This window comes from Rhinolophus ferrumequinum, chromosome 23 (genome assembly GCF_004115265.2).
Source record: "Rhinolophus ferrumequinum isolate MPI-CBG mRhiFer1 chromosome 23, mRhiFer1_v1.p, whole genome shotgun sequence".
In the NCBI taxonomy this organism is placed as follows: domain Eukaryota; kingdom Metazoa; phylum Chordata; class Mammalia; order Chiroptera; family Rhinolophidae; genus Rhinolophus; species Rhinolophus ferrumequinum.
In genome coordinates, this window is record NC_046306.1 from 11,907,318 (window position 1) to 11,927,178 (window position 19,861).

The 19,861-nt window shown below is 53.7% G+C and overlaps 1 protein-coding gene across 1 annotated transcript in view; it reads left to right on the plus strand.

The window, feature by feature from the left end:
* The first annotated feature begins 4,592 nt into the window (after nucleotides 1–4,592).
* The window catches only part of CDH22 (cadherin 22), a 123,101-nt gene continuing 107,832 nt past the window's right edge, over nucleotides 4,593–19,861 (plus strand). The window contains exon 1 of the mRNA XM_033095197.1: nucleotides 4,593–4,875. The gene's annotated coding sequence lies outside the window, so the exon portion shown is untranslated. The remainder of the gene's footprint in view (nucleotides 4,876–19,861) is intronic.

A 19,861-nucleotide genomic window follows, 5' to 3' on the forward strand; every position in this document is an offset into this window, starting at 1 on the left:
GGGAGAGGGAGAGGGACCCAAGCTTTAATTCCTGTTCTGTCCCTGACTTGTTCTGAGTCTTCTGGCTAGTTCCTTCCCTCTCTAAACAAGGGTTTCCACATCTGGAGCCTGGGGCTGATAACCCCACTGTGCTGAGTTGTTGTTATTCTTATTAATTACAGCAAGAACTTACTCTAAGTGTCCTGCGTGGATTCTCTCATTCAATCTTCGCCCAGCCCTTTGATGTAGACACCGTTATCGTCGTGCACGTTTTACCTTTGAGGAAACTGAGACATGGAGAGGTGAGATCACTTGCCCAGGATGACACAGCTGGTAAGTGGGTGATGGGATTTGAACCCAGACAGTCTGGCTCCAGGATGAACTCAATGAGGTGTTTACGCGCGCAGCAGGCTCTGGGCGCATGTGGCTTCCTGCAGGCTGGCTGCTCCCCTCCCTCTCCCCTTACCTGCAGCAGGTGGGGGTTTCTCCTGGGCTGGGTGGCCTGGCCTCCCCCTCCACCAGGGCACCTGCTCGCCCCCTCCTTGCACCCATGTGCTCTAGTCGCCAGGGCAGAGGAAGCAGGGTTCCCAGAGGTGCAGAGCACTTAGAACCCCTTGGGGGGCTTTCTATTCCTGTCTCCATCACTGGTTCATGCTTTGGAGGGGCTGAGATGTGCCCTGACTGCCCCCCTCACCGCACCCCCCCCACCGCCCGCAGGCTGGCGGCCCAGTCCCCGTGCTGACATTTCTTTGGTTGTTGATGTCACGGCCCTTCAGTCTGCGCAGTTTTACAAATGTGCTGGCGAGATGAAAGCGCAGGGAACAGCGACTGGAGAGCAAGTTCGGAAAAGCTTTTAACTTCCAGCTCCCACAGACAAAGCAGGCGGAGGGAGAAGGAGGGAGGGAAGGAAGGAAGGAGAGGAGGAGGGAAATAGAGGGAGGAGAATAGAGGAAGGGGGAAAGAGAAGAGGATGGAGGCAAGGAAGGAAGGGAGCGAAGAGGTAGAAGAAAGTATGGGAGAGGAAGGTAGAAAGGGCAAAGGGAGGAAGAGAGAGCAGGAGGGGAGGGAGGGAGAGGATGAAGACAGAGAGAGTCAGGGGGACGGGTAAGGGCGAGGCTGAGGGGGGGGACAAACAGATAGGAAGACACAGAGAGAGGGAGACAGAGAGAATGGGGGAAGGTGGACAAATGGAGAAGGAAACGAATGAAGAGACAGACAGAGAAGACTTAGAGGGACAGGTAGAAAGAGACAAATAAGGAGACAGACAGAATGAGTCAGAGGACCCAAGAGCGAAGGAGACAGAGACAGAGGTGGAGGGAGTTGAGAAAGAGCGGCAAGTGGACAGTGAGTAAGAAAGCAACTGACCGATATAAAGAGATGAACAAAAAGCTAGAAAGACAGACACAGGGCTGCAAGTGAGGACAGACAGAAGTGAGACCTGCTGCCTCTGGCTGTGGTGTGAGCCAGTGTAGGAAAGGAGAGCAGGAAGGAAGGCAGAGCCTGGAGCAGAGAGCAGCGGCCTGTTCATACCCTTCACTGACATCTGTTCAAACTCTTGAGTTGCCCTGGAGCAGACCCTGCTATTAAGTGGTTCTCAAATGGGGATACATTTGTCTCTCAGGGGACATTTGGCAGTGTTTGGACACAGTCTTGGTTGTCACAACTTGGGGGTGGGGTGGGTGATGTGCTACTGGCATCTAGTGGGTAGAGGCCAGGGAAGATGTTATATAACGTGCAGCCCCCACAGCAAAGAATTGTCTAACCCAAAATGTCACTAGTGCCAAGGTGGAGAAAGCCTGGGCTAGAGGAAGGGAAATACCCATGGACCCAGGTGATGGAGGTGGAAGGAAGGCTCTCACAAGCCCTCCTCCTGAATCATTGTAGCCAGGCTCCCACCCCCAATCCTTCCTCATCTCATCCCACCACTGGAAGAGTAGTTGTCTTTTTTATTTGTGCACTCACCATGCTATAATATAATTGTGCTCAGGTTCAGACCTCTAATTAAGCACCTATAATACTCTCGAGTCATGTGACTCACCCAGGGGCTGTATTGCACATCAGCTCGGTATGCAGGCTCTGGCCCTAGGCTGCCTCAGTTTGAATCCCAGCTCTGCCACAAACACCTTGTGTGACGTTGGGCAAGTTTAGAGATTCTCTGTGCCTCAGTTTCCCCACCTGTAAGTTTATAAGTTGGTTGCTTTAAGAATCAAATGAAGTAATCCATGCAAAACACGGAGGGAGCACGGGGCTTGACACATGGCATGTGCTTGCTAAATGCTAACGACTGTTATTATCATATCGTTTTATCTGCACATCAAAGCTGAGCGAAGTGGCTTGCCTAATGTCACACAGCCTGTGTGGGGGCACAGCTGCTCTCCGCCCAGTTCTGCCCAGTGTTTCCTCTGTCACACGACACAGTCCCTTGTTGCCCCTGTCACACTGCAGCAGAAGGGACGTCCCCACTTACCTTCTCCCAGACCAGACTGCAAGGTCAAGCCCACGTGCCAGGAATTGACCTGATCTCACCTCTTACCAGCTGTGTGATCTTGACATTTCAACACTCCATGCCTCCGTTTCCTCATTTGTAAAATGGGGCTCATGCAAGGATCTGATTGTTGTGAGGACTTGAAAGCAAAATCATGGCATACAGCAAGTGTTCAATAATTGCTGGCAGTGACCTCGATGTGTGTTCAGTCTGTCATAATGCCTGGCACGGAGTGGACACTGAGGAAAGGTTTGTTGGAGGAAGGAAGAGTGAGAGATAATGGTGGAAGTGAGTCTGAGGAGAGACGTTCAGAGAGGAGAGGCAGGAAATCTCAAAAAGCGTCACAGGGAGAAGAGAGATCAAAATAAAGAGAGGTGTGAGTTTATTCAACAAAAATTTATTGAGCACCTACTGTGTATAGGCAAATGGGAGAGCAACAGTGTCCCAGGCCAAAACAACCCGTGGACAATTAAGCAGGTCTGACACTTGAGATGGACAGCACACACGAAGGTGTGGAGGGAGAGGAACGGAGGGAAAGAAGGGAGAGCTGGAGCAAATGGCAACAGTGAGTCCGAGGGGAGGGAGAGAACAGAAAGTGAGAAAATGCATCTGGAAGGGCTGGCCTCTGGTCTCTGAAAGCATGAAAGAGTGGAAGCTAAGAATAGAGAGGAGAGGGGAGGAGAAAGACCAGAAAGAGACTGGGAGAAGGAGGGCGATACAAAGGCAGGGTTGGGAGAGATCAATGAGGAGAATAAACTGAGAGAAGGACTTAGGGGGAAGGAACAGGCTGACACATGGAGAGTAAATCTCAAAATAAATAAAAGAGTAATGGAGTTTTGTGGGAGGGGCTGGAGGGGCAGCCAGTGGGAGAGGCGATTGTAATCACCGGGGAGAATGAGAGAAGGACCAGGGCATGGGGATGGAGAGGGAAATTAGGGAAAGAGGCATGAGAAGGAGCAGGACCAGGATGAGGTAGAGCCTGTGTCCCTGAGAATGCCCGGGTGTCCAAGGGCCTGCTCTCTTTGCTCTGAACTTCAGCAGCTGCTCATAGATCATTGTGTCTGGTCAGTGACAGCGTGGCAGGGCAGAGGTAGATGGCAGTCCTGTCTCCTGCTATCCTTCAGCCCTTTGGGGGGCTCCTACGGGGCCTCCCTACCTAAGACAAAGCGTGGGTCATTGGAAGTCAGTGATCCTAGTCCACCATCAAAAATGTCCTACCGAGAACTCAGGGGGCAGGGGTGTTCTCAATTAGGCCTCATCCTAAAGAGAGAGGACCGAAGGGAAAGCCATGCAGCCAAGAGAAAGAAACTAGGCCCCAGCAGAAAAGATCTCAGGCAGTGGGCTAGCTGGATTTTAAAACGAATGGAAAATCAGCCTTGAAAGTGTTTCTGGGTGGTGGTAGGGGTGGGGGGGAGACTTTATTGGAAGGCTCTGTGGGCCCAAGTGGCACTAAATTTAAGATGGGGCTGTGTTGCCTGCTTACTTTGTTGGTTGCAGGAATGTCCATCATGAAAGACCCCCCACCACACCACGACCAAGAAAAGGAAAAGCCTACGTGGTTCTTTTTCTGGGATACCTGACCTCTTACCTCCCTGGAGACCGGGCTCCGGCTTCTGTCCACCTCAACACGCAGTGATTGCTTCTGAAACTAGCAGTCTGGGCAGGGGCCTTTCTGGGCAGTCAGCCAGAGGTGGTCATTGGAGAAGCCTGCCCCCACCCTCGCCTGCACCCCCTCCTCTGAAGCTGGGCTTCCATAATATTGGGGGTATGGGGGACCTTAGACGCGGTAAAGTCAGGTAGTGGAGAAGGGATGAGTCTCAAACTGGGGTCCCCAGGGAAGCTGCCAGGTGGGGAGGTAGATGGTCCCCCTCCTGGGGGCGCTCCCTTCGCGCGGATCTGGGGTTGCAGGAAGGAGGGGCACCGCCCCCCGGGGGTTTCCTGGGACTGGGCCGCGGGTGGGATGGAGAGGCGACCCCTCTTGGCGGGGGAGGGGCTGCGACGCGGGTAGAGGGGGCCGGGGGTCCCCCGCTGCGGGGTACTGGGCTTGGGGCGGGGGCTGGTGGTCGCCTGCGGCTCCACTCGCCGCCGTGGCGCTCCTGCCCGGCGGGCGCTGCATTCTCCGAGTCTCCACCAGAGGCTGCGGGAGGAAGGAAGGGATCCGTCCCTTGCACACTTCCCCCCTAGTCAGACACGCACCCTCCCTCGCTCCCGCTCGCTCACTCCCTCGCTCTCTCGCTCACACACACGCGCGCACACGCCGCCGCGGCTTCCCCTCTCGCGCCCGCTCTCCCTCTGGCTCCTCCGGGCGGCTGCTGGGCTCCGGACTCGCCCGCCCGCCGGCGCCCAGGCTCCCGCCCCACGCAGCGCCCTGAGGCGGCAGGACCGGGGGGAGCCTCGGGCCGCTCCCCGAGGTAAGAGCGCGGGGTGCCGCGGGAGGGGCGGCCGGATAGCCGCTGAGCAGAGGCTGCCCATCTCGGAGGGAGCCCCCTGGCCCGCTGAAGCTGCCGGGCAGGCGGCGGGTTTGGGGGGGCGAGGCTCCCGCCGCAGGGGTAGCCGGGGTGCCCGCGCCTGGCCCCCGCGCGCCCCCTCCTCTCGGCGGGGCGGGGAGGGAGGGAGTTTCCCACGTCCAAACTTTCCCCGGCGCAGAGCTGAACCGCCTCTCGGCCCGGAGCCCGCGGCCCCCACCCGCCCCCCAACCCCGCCCGCTACGCGCCCAGGAGCCTCCGGGACCCCCGCGGGCCGAGGGGTAATAGAGCCGGGGGCCAACCCCGGGCACCGAAAGGGTCTGGGGAGGGGGCGCACAGCCTCTACACGGGGGCCGGGACCCAGGTGTTCCCGGAGCCCCCCACCCCTTGCTGCTGGGGCTCGGCTACCGGGCCCCTCCCAGAGGCGGGGTCCGGGGCCGGGAAATACCGCACGGCGTGAGCGTGTGCGCGCGGTTATATACATGCGAGGTCGTATGGTGTCCGGGGGCATCCAGAGGCCGATTTGAGCCGCGGCGACACGCACGGCTGCGGCCACCTATGGGGGAAGAGGGGAGCTGGCCCACGGGACCCCCGCCAGCCCTAGCAGCTCCACCCCGCTGCCCTCGGGCCGTCGGGCCGACCTGCAGACACGCGGAGAACGAGGGGCAGCGCTGCCCTCTTCCCTAGGACCCAGCTATGGGCACACTGTACCCTCTACGGAAGAAGGACAGGGCCCGACGGCCTCACGTCCAAAGGGAGCGCCACTCGGGACTGACTCTGGAGGGCCGGGGCGCTGAAAGGGGAGGCATGGATTGTGTGGGCGCACCGGATGCTGGGTGGCCCGCGGGGGCACGGTCCGGACTTGTCTCACTCGCGTCTCCGTGCCTGACCTCCCTTCTCCCTCTTCTCTGGCACTGTCAGGCCCCTGCCCCAGCTGGGGCGCGGCTGCAGACCACCAGTCGGGGCTGCAGCGGGAGGAGCTAACCCGGAGTCCCTCGAGGTCTCCCCGAGCTGCAGGGGCACCCCCTGGTGGCGGGCAGAGGAACCGCCGCTTGAAGCCGGCGGAATGCTTCCAGCCCTCATGCTTTTGGGAATCCTCCTGTCTTCTCTCCCACCGCTCTTGTCCAGGGGTTGGGCAAGCCAACTCCGTTTTCCGTGGGTCTGAGTCAAGCTCTTTCCGGGTCCCTGGGGCCGGTCAACGTGCTCCCAGGACAGGCAGCAGCTCATTCGAGGGCTTTGGCGGCTGCCAGCCCTCTCTGGACCCCGCCAGCGAGATTCTGGGTCCAGTCTTCTTACCTCACTAGTCAGTGCCACTGCCCTGCCTCAACATCACCATTGCCTTGGAATCTATGGTTCTTCTCTAACCGGCATGCCCTCGGTCCCTCCTTAGTTCCCCCTTAACTTGTCTGTCAATGTCCATTCTGTCCCCCTTAATTATTACTATTCTGCAGCCCTTTTTGGAATTTGGCCTTTGTACGCACAATCACCTCCTTTGTCTGTGCATCTATGACTATTTCCTCCTCCACTCATCTTCCATCCTGCCTGCCTCAGTTTCTCTCTGCAGCAATCACCTCTTCCTTACCCTCCTCCCTGCCCCACCTACTTCTCCACTCCACCCCATCCCTGTTTCTCTCCCTTTCCCAGTGTCTGGGATGCTTTTCTTCAATTCCTCTGGAAGGGAGGGCCATTGTCGACATTTAAACACTACTTCCTGGGGTGTCTGCATGCCCTCCTGGAACCACCCCTGCCAGCCCCTCTGGGGCAGCTGCTTTGCAAAGCCAGCCACGTCTCTCTCAGGCTAGGGGCAGCTGCCCCTCCTGACTGGCCTCTCAGCGGGCTCCTGGAGGAGCCTGATTGAGCACATTAGCGACCACCTGGGCACCCGTCTTTAACCCCGTGTTAAAGTATCGGAAAGAGGCCTGGGTCACACAATAAGCTATATCCAGAGCTAGAATGGGAACCCAGGTGTCCTGACTTCCAGGCCTCACCAGCTCTCCTTATAAGCTGAGCAAATCGAGAGGAAATGGAGCAGTTTCTTGCTTTCCCACTGCAAGCAGAATAAGAGGACGCCTGCTTAAATGCAGGAGGAGGTATTTAACTTAGACCCCCGATGCTCCCAGGGGCCAGTGCCAGGGAAAGCTGTTGAAATGTCTTTGGTGGAGAAACCTACATAACAGACACTGAGGACGCAGCTTGGCCCCTAAAGGTGGGGTGTGATCCCGGGCAAGTCACCGCCCTTCTATAACACGTGTGTGGAGGGGTGGCTGTGATCTCAGGATGTTTCTGGTGGTCTGGAATAATTGTGCCTGGAGGCAGGACTTCCAGTTCTCCTGCTGCTTCCCAAGGCTCTGAGTTTTCTGAGGCCTTTGCAGGAGGGCTGTGTTCTGAAGGCCTCTGAGAGGCAGCTGGGCCGACACCGGGCAGGGACCCCAGGAGAGCCAGTCTCCTCCGAGTTAGCAAAGTTTGGAGCAGTCAGTATTTACCACATGGGCGACGGAGTCAGCCAATTAAATCTCCTCTCCTCTCTCTGTGTTTCCCCCCCCTTTTTTCTTCCATCAGGAAGCTCCATTCGGAAATGCAGCCTCAGGTATTCTGAGAGAGAGAGATGATTCCTGTTTATATAACTCAGGCAGCAGCCTGTGCAGTTCGGCTCGAGAGGGGGTGGGAGCTGAGCATGGGGTCAGATGGCTCCTGAGGAAGAGGAGAGCCTAAGGAGGGGGCTTGGGCGGGGGCCTCAGGGCTGGGGGCTTCCCCATCCCATCTCGGAGCTAACCCAAGGAGGACAAGAAGGGGAATCACCCTGTCAGGCTGAGAGGAGACCCAGGCCTCAGGCCAGGTTCAGGGAGAGAAGCCTCATGCCCCCAGCGAGGGTGGACATACCCGCCACCCCCCTGGACTTCTCAGAGTGCCCTTAAGATGGAGCTCTTGACTAGAGGCCTCTGCTTCCTGGAACCTTGTGTTCTGATACAGGTCTCTCCAAAGAAAGCCTAGATTTTTTTTTTCCCACCATCAGGAAAGTCTCTGACCTCCACTTTTTCATCAGAGCAATGGGCATAATTGTCTTTTATGGCAGAAGCAAGGACTAACAAGAAACTTAAGTCTGTGGAATGGTCTGAGCTCTATGTATCTGCCAGAGGAGTCATTTTTCTCATTGAAGATGAGACAGAGTGGCTACTGGGAAACGGGTTCAGGACAGGGGGACTGGAGACAGGGCTAGCATGTACAGTTAGACGGGTCGTTGACCGCCCAAGGGAACTCAGTGCAGGAAGAGAGTAGGGACTGGAATCCATCTTAAACTCCACACAACAAATCAGGTGCTCTAAAGCCAGACTATGTCCTTCTGGAGGAAAGGGGACCTTTCTCTAAATTGCAAAAAAGCCTTCATATACTAACTAGCCATGGGCCTTTGGGGCTACCTGCTCCCAGAGGAGGATGTCTTGCTTTAATTCCCACGAACGTAGCCCAGCTGGGGTTAAGAATCTACACAGTGCTCACTCCTTAGCCCAGTTCTCTTACAGCAGGGACACACCTTTCTGAATAGGTGAGTCTGGGTCTGAACACATGAGGTGCAGGAACCTAGAGGAATTCCCTTCCCCCCCTCCATTTCCTTCTGGCCTCTTCTTGCTATCCCACTGGGATTAGCGTTAGAACTTCCTGCTTCCTCATCAGACCCAGGAGCCTTCAGCCATCCACTTGCTACCAGCTCCCTCCTTTGTGTAAGATGAACAGCTGATTCAAAGTATGCGCCCTGGGGTCAGACCAGCCTGGATTTGTGACTTGAAGGCTGTGTGACTTTGGGCAAGTTACTTCGCCTCTCTGAGCCTCTGTTTTCTCCTCTGTGGAATGCAGGGAAAAAGTAATACGTACTTTATTGGGTTGCTGTGAAGATTAACTGTGCATGAGTATGTATGGTGCTTAGCACGGCTCCACTAGTGAAGCAGTCTGGTTATTGCTATTATCCCTCTGTTTGTGTCCCTTGGTTCCCACAGGACTGAAGGCTCTGTTCCTCTGTTTGGTTTTTCTTGCATGTGGCTGGGGTGTTGGAACATATTCTGGATCCCCCCAGATTCATTTCACCCTAGTCTCTGCCTTTTGTCCCCTCCTCTCCATCCCTTGATCCCTGCTCTGCCTCAGACCTCACTGCCTTTACCTAAAGCGTTGTGGCAGCCTCCTTCCTGGCCTCCCAGCCTCTGGTCCCCTCCCCACGGCAAACCCTGCTGCAGCCAGAGCCATCTTCCTCTAACGCAGGTGGGATCATGTCACTTGCTTGATTAAAACCCTTCCATGGCTCCCCATCGCCTACTGAATTAAGTCCAGACTCCGCACCATGACATTCAAGGTCCTTGTAATCCGTCTGCATCCTCCTTTATCTCCCACTGTTCCTCCAATCCCACACCCCCGCTTTCAGCCACACCTGCCTTCTACCTGAATGCCATTCCCCTGGAGAGCTTTCAATGCATGAAAGACTCAGCCCAAATGGTACCTATTCCCCGCATCCATCCATCCATCTATCCGTCTGTCTGTCTGACCATCCATCCATCTATTTGCTATCCAGTTTACCATAGATTTACACATATATATTAAGTGTGTGCTGTGTGTTAAGCATGTGCTGAAGGTTAGAAAAAAACAACGGTGACCAAGCAGACAGGATCCCAGCCAAGAAGAAACCTGGTGGTCCCAGGAAGGAGGCAATCAAACAAGTCTCATAAGCCATGGTGAGAGCCAATGGAGGGGTGGGCAGCAGAGGCTTCCAGGAGGAAGTGAAGTTTAAACAGAGACCTACAGGTCTGAGTAGCAACGCTCTAGGGAATAAAGGAGGTGGGGTGGGAACAGGGAATGGAGGCTCCAGGCCAAGGGGTGCAGGGTACCAAGGCCTTGGACGTGAGAGAATATTAGAGGAACTGCAAGTTCAGTTGGCTGAAGTGGGACATATGGAGCCTGGGTTGTGGGTGTGGGTGAAGGAGTTACAGGAGGTGAAGCCAGCGAGGTGGGTGGAAGCCGGGTCCTGTGGGTCTGGAAGGCTGCAGGAGGAGCTTGGCCTTCATCCTGAGAACAGTAGGACCCATGGAGGATTCTCAGCAGGGGACGGGCACACTGCTTTGCTTTTAGACACCTCACCCTGCCGCTGGGTGGATAATGGGTTGGTGGGGAAGATGGGTCTGGCATTGCTGGTAGCCGGGCCTGGGCAGTAGAGGACTTGTGAGGGGTGGAAGAGTAGAACGGGCAGGTTTGGGAGACTTCATGGCCATGGGGCACAGAGGGAGTCCCTGTTTCTAACTTGGGAGGCTGTGTGAGTCGTGCGAGGAGCAGGGCTTTCAAGAAGAGGTGGAGACCAGCTGTGGACAGAGTGCACGTGCGGAGCTGGTGGCACCTGCAGTGGGGATGTCCTTTGGACCGCTGCGCAGAAATGACGGGGCCCACTCTGAGAGTTCTAGGCCGGAAGTAGATCTCGGAAGCCACAGGGTGAAGGAGATCACCCCGGATAAGTCAGAGAGTGAAAAGAACCTTGAGGGACCTGTGCATTTCAAGGACAGGAGCATCCCAGGGAGTCTTCTCTGACCCAATCAGGCACATATGACGGCCTTCTCTGCTCAGCCCTGTAGTACTTAGTTCAGATTTTTTTTTTTTTTTTGCTGCCTGCTTTGTATCATCCACACTAGCTCCGTGGTTCCCAACCAGCGGCACTTTTGCCCCCTAGGGGACATCTTGCAATTTCTAGGGACATTTCTGTTGTCACAACTGGGTAGGAGACTGCTCCTGGCATCTAGTGAGTAGAGGCCAGGGCTGCTGCTACTCCTCCTCCGAGGCACAGTCCCTACAACAAAGAATTATGCAGCTCAAAGTGTTGACAGTGCAGGGGTTGAGAAATCCAGCGCTGGCTGAAAAGACCCTGAAGGTCAGCGCTCAGTTTTTTCATTTTGGCCTCCTCAGTGATGAGCACAGCATATGGCACAAGACAAGCACGCTCACTGAATTAAATTTGGACTTGAGGAGGGGGTCTCAGGCCAGGCAGCATTGAAGCCTGTAATATTTAAGGCCCCATCCTCCCCGGGGCTTCCCAGCCCCTCCCTAGCAGACTGGATCAGCCCAATAGCCAAGATGGGCCCATGAAAGGATGGAAGGATAGGCCAATGGAAAACACCTGCCAAAAAGCTGCCAAACATCCCAGAGGTAGAGGACATGTTACTGCGCATAGTTCACCTGCCTTGATTTTCTCCCTTGTTTTATTAACTTCTGTCTTTCTTTACCACCAAGCAAATATGTTATTTTTTTAAAATAGGCAAGTTACCGATATACAAAATGAGAAACGTGACGATCTACTGATTAAGAGCGTGATGTCTGCAGTCAGGGAGATACAAGTTGAAATCCTGGCTCTGCTACTTATTAGGCCAGTGAGCCTCTGTTTCCTCATCTGTTAAATGGTTTTAATGAACCTACCATGTCGGGTTGCAGGAAAGACTAAAGGAGGTTACAGAGACAAAGGGCTTAGCGTGGCATTGGACTCGTAGGAAGTGTTCGATCCAGAGTGCCTTACGTATGTGTGTATGTGTGCAAATTTATATATATGCATAGATATGTGTGTTTCTTTTTATATATGAAAGCATTTTTAATTAGCCATAATCCCACCACCACTTGGCTACCATTTCGGTGCATATCCTTCTTGACATATATAGATTTTTAAAAAATAAAAATGGCATCTTGCTTTATATATGCCTTTGTAACCTGCTTTTTTTTCACTCGATAATATATTGTGAATGTCTTGCCATTTCAATAAATATACATCTACCTCATCATTTTTTAAGAGCTGCCTGGTTCTCCATTGTGTGGCTGGACCATAATTCATTTAACCAGCCCCCACTGTTGGACATTTGGGCTGTTTCCAACCCTTTGCGATTACAAACAATTCTGCAATGAACAGCCTTGTACACACATCTCCACGCTCTTGTCTGATGATTTCCTCGGGGACCACTTGGACATTTTTGGCAGGAGGCATGTGACCCTGATCAGATTCCTCAAGTAGAAGCCCTTGGGCCCAGTGAGGAGAGGGCTGGAGGGTCTCTGGGGAAGGGGGAGGATGCCGGATGGCAGGGAATTAGTTTGGCTCCTGGAAAGCAGATTCCGATGTTAAGACTGGACTTCTCTGTAAGCAGGAAAAGGGAAGGCCCCACCCTACTTGTCCATTGTCACTGGGGTGCTTGCAAAGTAGGGGACCAGGATGGGGACTCAGTGTGTGTGATGGGCAGAGTGACAGACACCAGACAGGCAGGGGACACGAGGTGGATGGGCCCAGGCAGGCTGATGGATGGGTAACCGAAGCAGATGGATCCAGGTCAGTGGGCAGACAAGATGATGGGCAGTGACGAGCCCGGCAGATTCAGGTGACCAGACAGACATAGGACCGAGCCTCCCAGTGGGGCCCACAGGAACCAAGGCTGACATCGTGTATTCATAGACAACAGGGAGTTCTTGGAAGGTGCAGCCAGGCCCCGAGGCCAAGAGGCGCTGAGTTTCTGTCTTCCATCGTCAAAGCAGCTATGTTTAGGATTATGCATTTTAGAGTTGAAAAGGCCTTTGGGGGTTGATGGGCCCATCCAGCAATAGATATATCGGAGGCCCAGGGGGAGAAGAGAACTTGCCCAGGCTCCTACAGTGTTTCTCTGGCAGACGCAATTCTTAGCCCCTACTTTAGACTATTCTCATTTCCATTTTTCAAATGAGCCTCTCACCTGGGCTTAAAGGGAAGGGGACTAGGTTGGCAGAGGAGGAGATTACTGCATGGCGGGGGACGGGGACTGGGAAGTCTGGAAGAGCCTTGTGATGAATTTCTCTGTCCACCCTCTTCCCACGAACCGATTTATACTGCACTACTGTGCGCCGTTGAGAGCACAGACCAGGAGCAAGACTGCCAGGTTCCCATCCTCACTCTGTCACTTACTAGCGGAGTGACCTTAGATAAGTTGCCCAACCCTGTGCCTCAGTTTCCCCATCTGTACCTATCTCATAGGTTTGCTAAGAGGATTAAATGAGTTAGTAGAAGTAAAGCACTTAGAACAGTGCCTGGCGCATAGTAACACTCTGTAAGTGTTAACTACTGCTATTGCACTCTTTGCCCTAATTTTTTCCTTTGAGTTCTGTATATGTGTGTGTGCACGTGTGTACTCACATGCACCTACGTAGCAGGCTGTCTCTTTGAAGGCAAATATTGTATCTTTCTCATCTTGTATCCTCCCTCTTCCACTCTCAGGGCCCTTTAGCCAGCCGGGCACATAGTAGGTCCTCAATAAATGTGTCTTGATGAAGTAGCTCCCTTGATTATATCTGGTTGAAGGGATTGGCAGTTTTCATTGGGGAGGTAGCATTTGAGCTGTGTGTGTCTAGGATGGCATGGCTGCCGGTGGAGGTGACAGGGAGGGCATCCCAGGGGGTGGGGACAGCATGAGCGAAGGGGAGGAAGCATGGTGAATGTTTGGGATGACAGCCAGTTGCCAGGTTTGACCAGAGCATGGAGGAATTAAAGCAACCCAGAAAGGGGAGGTTCAGCTGGATTCAGAAGTGTGGAGCTCCACTCTGAGGAATGCAGGCCGCAGGGAGCTGCTGAAGGTTGCCGAGTGGCGTTGAGCTTTAGGAACATCACGCTGATGGCATTGTGTTAGCATGGACTTGAAGGAAAGAGAAAGGAAGCCAGGAGCGGAAGAAGCCAAAATTGTCCATGAGACAAGTGGGGCTGGAACTTGAATGAGATCATGGAGAAAAGGGGCCAGAGAGAAAAGGCCCTGAGGAAACAGGATCAACAGGACTCAGAGCTTGCAGGCTGTGGGAGGTGAGGGAAAGGGAGAAGTGAAATATGACCAGGTCTCAAGCCTGGGTGTCTGGAAGAACTGGGGTGCCATTAACCACGTTAGGGGAGTCTATACTTAGGACATAGGGGGAAAACTTGAGATGCCGGTTGAGATTATTCATCTATCCAGCATCCTGTCTAAGCCATCCGTCCATCCCTCCGTGCATCCATCCATCATCCTCCTGACCACCCACCTCCATTTACACATTTGTCTGCCACAGTCCAGCCCTCCTTCACCCACCTCCCTTCCATCCAGCCGTCACCCACTACCGTGTACTACCGCCTCTTTCCTCGCTGCCCATCTCTCCCCTCTCATTCATCCATGAATCCACCAACCTATTATCCATCCAAGATACATTTCTGTAAGCCTACAATGTGCCCGGCTCTGGTGACATCTTGCCGCAAGCATTTGGAGATGCCTGACACCAAATACAGTAATTTGAAAAACCAATGGAAGGGACCAGGATTATTTTACCTGGAAGAGAGAAATTTGAGAGGGGACTTGACATCTCTAAAGCAAAGACCAATAAACTGATAGAAGGCGGCCTGCAGATCTAGTCCCAGGCCAGAGCAGAGGAGAAGGGCTGCACTTGCAGCTGGCGGGATTGAGGTAGCTCGGAGGGCGACCTACCTTCCTCATCATCTCTGGTGTCTGGGGTCACCTACCTAACAATGTGTCTGGGCTGGAGCAGGATACAAAAGCTTTAGAGGTGACTTATAGGGAATGGGTGCAGACACGGGCATTTATGGAGTACTTAGTGGAGAAGGACTCAGGGCTTCGCCTTGAAGGAAAGTGGAGGTGGGTGAGTGGAGCAGCCGAGGACCAAGGTGAAGGGGAAGGTGACTTTAGGGGAAGGTGACTCTGGAGGCCAAGGAGACAAACCTGTGTCTAGGATGAGCCAGGTTGAAAGAGGGCACCTAGGTGATGGCTTGGGAAGAAATAGCTGCACTTAATTCTGCAAACAACCCTTAGAAGGGGGGGCCCTCTACTCTTTTCACTCAGCCCCCATCCCTTCATCAGCTGACATTTTTTCGTGAGCCCCTAACTTCTTACACAGAGCTGACCCTTCCCAGGGACTCTACCCCCTCAGTTCCGCCTGGATCTCCTCACGGAGCCCATGTTCTCTCCTTTTAGTTTTTGTCCCCTCAGGACCCCCATTCTCCTCACAAATCCCAGGCCCCAATTGAGCCTCTGGCCACAATCCCCCTCTTTCTGAGCCCTCACCTCTTCTCTGAGCCCCCTCTCCTTCTGGAGGCCCTCTCTTCTCGTTGCAGGGAGACTTCATTCTCCCAGAACCCCAAACAGAGCTCTTGCTCCCCTTTACAAGAGCCCTAAACCTCGGCAGAGCCCCCAACCCTCTGGGAGCCCCAAATCCCCTCACTGAGCACCACCCGCCCCTGGAGATCCAGGCCCCTGGCACACACTTCCCTTCCAGAGCACCTCCTCCTAACAGAGTTCTGTTCCCTCTCTGAACACTCACCTCTCTGAGCCCAGTTCCCTCATGGAGCTCCCCTCCCCGCTGGCAGTGCTCCTGGCCCCCTGGCAGAGCCCTCCTGCTACTCCCATCCCGGGGCCCAGACCTCGCTTTCCCTCAGATGCTGTCAGCCTGCAGGTAGTGGCTCCAGCTCTAAAGCCATCCCTGGGTTTCCACACCAACTCAGTCATCCCACACGCCTCTCCACACAGCCTGCTCTCTACCCTGGGGGGCTTTGGGGATGAAAGGACTCTTAGGTCCCCAAGTGGGCTGGCCTGGGGGCGGAGACCAGCAGCTTTGGCAGCTCCGCTCTGCTTACTCCCCTCCCTCGTGGGCCGACAGAAGCTGGAGACTCTGGCTGCTTCTGGGTTAGGAAAACAATCACAAATTAGGGAAAATGCTTTAGGAAATTGCTCTGCTGCGTGAGAGGGAGGCTGCCTCTGGAGGGAGGGAAAGAGGCTCCTGAGCCAGCAATGGTTCCCCGTGGCCTCACCCATCCACTCTAAACCATCTGCTGGGCATTTGAGTCCCCATCATCTCACACGGTCATCCGCCAAGCCCCAAAACACTCCTGCTCCAGCTGAACCATTGCTCCCAGGTCCATTCCTACCTGCGGACCTTTGCCCACCTGGGCTGAGCTTTTCTATCCATTCAGTCTGAGCACCCCGTTTCAGCCCTTCACGATCCATTGTTACCTGCCTTGTCTCTTTGATGTCCCTTGAGTGCAGGAACCACGTCTTACACTAATGACAGGTAGAGGCAGACAGATCTGGGCACCAATCCTCATCTGATACATATGGGCTGGGTGGCCTTGGGCAAATCCCTTTGACTCTCTGATACTCAGTTTCCTCATCTGTAAGATGGGAAGAGTAAGACGTCCCTTTCTGAGTTGTTACTGGGAACAAATGAGGTTATGGGCATATAGTAACCTGTTCACAATAGGTACCAAATTAATGAAGGTGCCCTCCCTGCTTTACAGACAGCTCAGAATGTTGGGCTGTGAGCGCCAGTGTTTATCTTTGAATATCACTTATCAGCAACGTTCCTGACCGCCTGCTCTGTACCTGCCTGTCCACCATTCCCCTACTGAGAATACACAGATAGAGGGCGCATGAGCTTCAGGGCAAGCGCTTGAGGGGTTCCTCATATAAGAAGATGAAGCAATAAAAGTTGGATTTTTATGAGTCTGCTGGCCATCAGGCAACACTGAAGCCAGGCCATCTTCCATCAGGAGGAATTAGGACAGTAGCCAAGAGTTTGGATTCTCCAGCCAGACTGTCTGGGCTCGGGTCCCCGTGCTACCTGTCCCTCTCTCGTTTCCTGACCTCGCAGAAGTTACTTAAGCACCTCAGTTTCCCCATCTGTAAAAGGGGGTGATGATCACGAACCTTCTTCACAGGGTTGTGGTGATTATTATGTGAGCTAATATTTGGAAAATGCTTAGAACAGTGCCTGGCAACTAGTAAACCCTATAAAAGGGTTTGTCAAATAAAATCGATGAGGGATTCAGGGACACAGGAGTGGACAGCCGGGTAGCTCAAGCAAGATAGAAAATGGACTTTTAGAATTGGGTTTTTACAGAGCTACAGTCCAGCCAGCTGCCTGTCAAACTGGCCTCTTTCTGAGTAAGGAGAGCATAGGTTGTTGTCGAAACAAAAAATGCTTTTTATAGAGACCACTGGAGTGCCGCATTTGGCGAAGGAGGGAGGCAGGGCCATTGCACACTGAGGCAGCCTCTGCAGAGGGTGGCAGGGAGAAGGCTCCAGGGCTTTCAGAGGCTCTTCAGAGTCCCCGCGAACCTCACCTGCCCATTCTCTGTCCCAGTGGAGGCTCCTGGCATGACTATCCTCTTCCTGTCTGTGAAAGGTGAGGCTGGTTTCTGCATCTCCTTGATGAACGGGGACCAAGATACTTTGTCAGAGGGTCTCAGGGTGGTCCTTCCCACAGGCTGGCTGAGCAGGGAGTGGAGGCTGAGTCCTGGAACTCCTGCCTCAGGAACTAGCCCTGTTCCTGAGCACTGTGTCGGGTCTGTGCTGGGCACAGGGAGGGTACAGTAGACCAAACGTGATCCTTGCCCTTGAGGAATTTAGGAGAAACAGCCAATTGCTGGAGTCCTTCTCCTGGGGCTTCAGTTTCCTCATTCGTCCTCTTCCTTTTTAACGAGTAGTCCTTCCACCTGCTTCTCTCTTTCCCTCCTCCTCCCAAGCCTCCTTACCAAAGCAGAGGATGGGAGGGGCCCCCATGGAGGAGAGAGAGTTTGTACAAACTGGGGGCATGGCTGGAACTTCTGATTGGCTGATCAGGCCCATTCTTTTCCCTGGTTGCCATAGCAGCCATTTCCCGGAGTTGTCAGTGATGAAACTCATAACATTGTTTTCAAATAATCCGTGTAATTGAAATAACAATTGAGCTGTTAACTCGTCTCTCAAGCTCAGGCTGGGACAGATCTTCCTCTCTGTACCCCCTCCTACCCAGCCCAGGAAGCTCTGGCCCTTCCCCATGTCCTTTCTGAGACTCCAGCCCCTTCCTTGGGTTGGAGGGAAAAAGAGGAGGTGGCTTAATTATAGAATCCTAGAACTCAGGCCTCCAGAGTGGAACCAGAACTTAGAAACCAGAAATCCCCCCCTTTTGTAACCAGAGGTGCAGAGGACAAAGGGACTTAACCAGGGGCCACGCAGGAAGAAAGCCGCTGAATTACGTCATGCAGTTCTGTTTTCTCTGGGAATTGGAGATGATGTGTTGCCTTGAGGGGATGATAGAATGCTGTAGAGGTGCCTCTTTCTAAGGACTTGATCTTGTATGAATCCTTACTCACCCCGCGCCCACTTTACAGGTGAATAAACAGAGGTCCCAAGAACTTAAGTCTAATACAAGTATTTTTGTAACTTCTCCAAAAATACCTGTTGAATGAATGTATCTTGAAGAACAAAGACCACCTCTCTCTCTCTTCCCCCCTTTGGCCCCCATTTCTTCAGTCAGAGAGTTTCCTGGAAGAGGGGCTTGAGGGCAATTTGGAGACATGTGGCTTGGAGGAAGAGGAGGAGGAGATAAGAGAGGGAGGAAATTCCAAAGTGCTCACCCCCACTCCCCCATCCAGCCCTCGCTCAGGGAGGGGGCTGCGTGTTCAGAAGCATAAATGTGAACAATGAGATCTCCGGTCTCATCCTGGGATGGACCAAAAAAATGGAAGAAGCAAGGCCTCTTCTGCGAGTACATGTCTCCCTGCACACGTGGAAACGCAGGTCTGCACACATAGCTGCGTTGTAGTGGCAGCTCCACAGGGGAGGAGAAAAGCATTTTTTTAAAAAAGTGTCTGGTCGCTGTCCAAGGTACTCCGTGCATCCGCAGATGGCGTTGGTGACTGGGGCGGCAGGCGCTCGCTGGGATTGGGGGTGGCAGCAGTCCTTTTAATGTGAGACTGGGTGACAGAAAGCAGTTGGCTTCCTTCCCTGGATTCGCGAATGTTGGAACGTCTAAGGGTCTTGGCAATATCTGCTCCCCCCACCATTCATTCATTCTTATTTATTCAATATTTATTGAGCACCTACTCAGTGTCAGGCATTGTGGGGGCCACAAGGATTAGGCAGACCCAGTCTCTGTCTTCAAGGTCTTTTTCAGTCTAGAGGGGAACACGCATGCGCACACACAACAGTGGCTAGAGTCTTCCAGAGGGTTAGAGGGTGATAGGTACTAAGGGAGCCCAGCAGAGGGAGTGATTGACTGCCTGCAGGAATAGGAAAGACCTCCTGGAACAAATTCCATGGGCTCAGTCTTGAAGGATGCATAGGAGTTCTCCAGGAGCATAGTGGGAAGAAGAGCACTTCAGAGGGGACAGTGTAAGCAAAGGCAGAGAAGCGATTCATAGAGACCAGTGAGAAGTTCTGTGTGGCTCAAGTGTTGGCTGCCTCTGAGGAAACCGGGCTCTGGAGAGCGGCAATAACCTGCTCAAAGTGCCACCTTGAGCTGTCTCAAGTCTGGACACAGTCTGGACTAAAACACAAGATATTTCACTTTTTCAGAAAATCAGAAAAAAAAATTTTAATCCAAAAGATGTTTTAAAAATCAGAAATATTTCTTTCTTTGAAAGACTCTTGTTCAAATTACCCATTTTTCAGATGGGGAAACAGAGGGTCAGAGATGCTCAGTGCTGTGCCTGGGGTCCCACAGTAAGGAGGCAGCAGAGTGGGATTTGAAATCTGGTCTATCTCATATCAAAGCCTAAACCATTTTTACGGCACCAAAGCTGGGAGCAGGGTGAATGCCACCTCAGCTCAGCTGGAGAGCAGAGAGCTCAGGCAAGGACAGGCTGCCCCAGTGGGACCTGTACATGAGGTGGGACAGGCAGCCTGTGCTGGCTTCTGTCACATTTGGCACTCAACACTTGCACAGGTGGAGCACGGCTCCAGCAGGAAAGCGCAGCAGCTAGACCTTCCTCTTGGCTAGCGTGCACCTGAGTCCTGACGCTGACTCTCTGCTTGACCTTGGGCGAGACAATACCCCTTTCCAGGCCTTAGGTTCCATGATGGTCTGTATCGTAGGAGGATCCTCCTGGCCTGTTCCCTGGGGTAGAAGCTCTTAGTGGTGGGAGATGATTCGGGCCCCCAGGGGCCATTTGGCA